Below are 3,960 nucleotides of genomic sequence, written 5' to 3' on the forward strand. Positions count from 1 at the left end.
AACTGCTCCACAAGGCAGGAAAAGGGTCTGAAATGGGAATTGTATGAAATTGTGCCATCCTTGGTGTCTGCAAGGCAAACAGAGGCTGATGAGTGTGTGAACCAGGCTCTGATTCCTCCCAAGGAGGTGTGGGGGCTCTGATTTCATGCCCCACTGCTCTCCATGCCTTTGGAGACACTCAGAAGTGTTCCCTGTGGCTGAGGTCAGCTCAAGTGTTGCAGGCTCAGTCTCCAGCTGCCAAGTCCAGGTATCCTTTGCAAGCCTTGGCCTGGGCTGCCTGTACCTGCTGGTCCTGCTGCCAAACAAGCAGCACTTCCACAGAGCAGAGCTTCCCTCGTGGGTGCAGAGGCTCCCTGGGGTGCTGGGAGCTGCTGGTGAGATGGGCCTTGGTTTTATTTGGTGTAAATATGGGTCATTGAGATCAGGGACCTTACAGGTGAGGAGATGCACAAACTGCTTTTCCATAGGTATTTTATAAACAGCTCTAGGCTCTTTCCAGGTGCCAAACAATTGGAGACAAACCCCAACCCCCCACTGCATCCTGCTCACTGGTTGTTCCTGTGTTTCTCCTCCTACTTCCCAATGGTTGAATTTGTGGTAAAGGTCCTTCCCTTGCTCGCTGTGGCACCCACTACTCTACAGAGTCATTCAGGACCCTAAAAGTGGAGTTTCCCTGCAGTGTCTGGCCAGAAGCAGCTCTGGGTGTGTGATGACATGGGAGCTTTGTGCAGTGCTTTGATTTTGTTGCATCACAGGGAGAAGAGTTCAAGAATGAAGAAGTTCAAAAGCAAGGAGGTGAAATGGAAGGAAAGCTGATCCAAAGGAATGGTGTGCAGAGGGTGATCAGGAGGGAGAGGCACAGGGGAGGCAAGTTCATTGCCATCCAAGAATGCAAATGGTCTTCACAGGTAACAGGAAATCATTTATGAGCCATGTTCACCTTTCATCCCCTCTGTAAAAACCCAGCAGAGAGCTGATCATGACAGCACACCATCCTCCAGCTTCTGCCAGCCTCTCAGGAAAGGTGAGCCCAGGGTGGATTCTGAAATCGTCCTGCCCTGAAATGTTCTGTGCTCCCGAGGTCCCCATGGCAGCTGCGCCTGCTATCTGTCCCTGCAGGCAGCCTCTCAGCTGTGTGAGCAGCAAGAGGCAGCTGCTGTTGTGTGGCTGCCCTGGAAAACCTGGAATCTGCATCCTGGCACAGCTCCCAGCCACGGGGAGAAATGCTGCTCTGGAAAACGAAGGAAGTGATTGTGGTGTGACTTCCCATGCCACCTCCTGCTGCGTCTGGAGCCCTGCAGGAGCAGCCAGCCCCAGGTCTATTCCCCCAGGAGATGTGTCTCAGCCCCCAAACAGAGCTGGAGCCCAGCTGGGAATGTGCCTGGGCAAGGCACAGCCTGCTCTGGGATTGGCTTTGCCTCTGGTTCTGTGGCAGCATTTCCTGGCTGGAACACCTGGGATGAAAAGAGGGCTGCCCACCCCTGCCCCATCTCCTGTGGGGACAGCAGCTCTGCCAGCTTGCCAGGGGGGAGCTTGGTCCCCACTGCAGCACAGGGTGGTCCTGTTGGAGCTGGAGCTGGGATGGGGCTGCCAGCCCGGGGTGCTCTGCACAAGGGGACCCTTGGCAGGGCTGTCGGGGGGGCTGCAGGCCTGTGCTCAGCTCTCCTGCTGCACTGGGCCAGGTGGGTCCTGCCCAGCTCCCAGTGCCAGCTGCAGCTGTGGGTGGCTGTGCTGCAGGACTGGTTGGACTGGTTGGACTGGTCTCCTTGCCTGCTGCTTCTTGCAGGGTCTGGGTTAACCACCCTGCTCTGCCCTGGCACAGCTCGGGCCAGTCTGGGCAAAACCCACGGGGGTCTGGAAGTGGGCTGGGCTCAGTCCAGCAGTGCCTGTCAGAGTGTGAGGGTCTGTCACAATCCCCTGAGGGCTCTTGCAGCGACTTCTCCTTCCCCTGAGCAGATCCTGGTGTCCATCCCAGAGCAGGGGAGGCCAAGCTGGCAGCAGCAGAACATTCCTTGTGTGCCACACATGTTGGGCAGCAGCAGAAACTTCTGGGCTGGTGCCAGGGCTGCTGGGCTGGCAAGACCCATCACCCCAGAGCCATCCCTGCCTTCCCCTTTTCTCCTGAGGCTGGGACAGGGCTTTGCTGAGGGCTGGGCAAGCTCTGCTTCTCCTGGGATGAGCAGGCAGCCAGGAGATGCTGCTGACATGGACTCTGCCTGTCCTCCTCCCCTGTCTGGCTGAGCGAAGCAGCTCGAGGCAGGCTCAGAGCTCAGCATCACTCCTGGGCTGGGGCTCAGCCTCAGAGCTCAGCATCACTGCTGGGCTGGGGCTCAGGACCTGGCCTGGCTTCCCAGCTGCTGCCTCACACGGCCTGTGAGCAGCCAGGTGCCTGCCAAGGACACTGCTCTCCTCCCAGGGATCATGCCCTGTTTGTCTGTCCTGTCTGTGTGGCTGCTGCTGCCTGCCAGGGCGTGTGTCTGTGTGTGCACAGGCTGACAGCAAGAACCACTGCCTTTGGAACGCTCTGTCCTGCTGAGGGATCCTCACCAGGCAGGGACTGGGAAGGATCACAGCAGTGTCTGGTTGCAGAGGGGAGAGGAAGGTGCTGGGTTGGAGCTGGCAGGGCAGGAGCTCAGCCATGGGCTCCAGGTGCTCCGGGGTGAGGGATGCCTTGGGAAGCAGCTGTCCAGAGGGGTATCTGTGCTGGGTTTACTCTTGGTGCTAAGCCTTAGAACTTCCTCCACATGCTGTTTTCCAGGGGATTGCAGGCAGCTGATCTTGTCCAGTTTAGTTTTCTGTGACTCTGCAGGGAATGAATCCCCTCCTGGCCCATGCAAACAGCAGTCCCCCACAGAAGAGCTTGTCCCATTCTCCTGTTGCGTGTGGGTACAAAATCAGGTCTGTGTGGAATCAAATGCTTTCAGTTCTCATCTCTGGCAAGGCTTTGGGTCACTCAAAGCCTTTGGATGCCAATGACAGGGACTGGCTCTGGTCTGGGGGTCCCCCTGGGTCCTGCAGCAGCTCTGGTCACAGAGCATCACTGCTGGCATCAGTCAGTGGGATGCCAATGGCAAAGGGCTGATCTCTCAGCAACCACTTCCCATCCTCTCTGTGTTTTTCCCTCTCTCTTGAGACAAGAATGATTTAAATTTAAAGAGGTCACCCAGAAAGGGACAGTGGATGCTGGGCCTTTTCCTCTGGTCCTGGGTTGTCCTTGGACCACACAAACAGGTGAAGAACAGCCACAAGCCTGTGTTGGCATCACTGGTGTTTATGTGGGGGCTGTGACCCCCATCTTCTCCTGTCCCCCCCATCCTCTGCCCTCCCTCCCTGGTCCTGCAGTGGGTAAGATCCTGTGTTGCTGTGGGATCTGTGCTGGATCAGCCTGACCTCCCCTCTGCCTGAGCCCTCAGTGTTTTCCTGGGAGCCAGGGCCACCTTCTGCTGAGCCTGGGCCAAAAGTTTGCTGGACTGAGAATTGTTCTGAGAAAATGCTGGACTGAAAGTGTTCTGGGAGTCGCTGATTCCCAAACTGCTGCTGCCACCTTGGAAAACCCTTGGTTGGCTTTGCCCATGGGGATTCAGCTGCTCTGTAGCATTTTAAACAGATGCTGCAAGGAGATGCTTTAAAAAGTGCCTCAGTGGCTGCAGTGCACTCCCTGCAAGTGGTGTCCCAGGCTTTTCCTGCCTGCGAAGTGCTCTCTGTCCCTCTGCTGGGAAGCTGCTGCTCGGCTCTGGCTCTGTGAGCCCCAGCACTCTCCGAGCTAGGGCGAGGTCTCCCGTTCTCCCTCTGGGGCTCTGCTCTTTCCACCCTAAACTGGTTTTTCGAGTCATTTTTTCAGAGGTGCCTCCATCTCTGCTGCTGCTGCTCACCTGCGTTCGGGGAGGAGCCTCGCAGGGGCTGCTCTTTACTGAGCGCTGTCCTTCCATCCCGGCACACCGGAGCGGGGAGCCACCACAC

The sequence above is a fragment of the Passer montanus genome, unplaced genomic scaffold (genome assembly GCF_014805655.1).
Source record: "Passer montanus isolate IOZ18808 unplaced genomic scaffold, ASM1480565v1 scaffold35, whole genome shotgun sequence".
Lineage (NCBI taxonomy): Eukaryota > Metazoa > Chordata > Aves > Passeriformes > Passeridae > Passer > Passer montanus.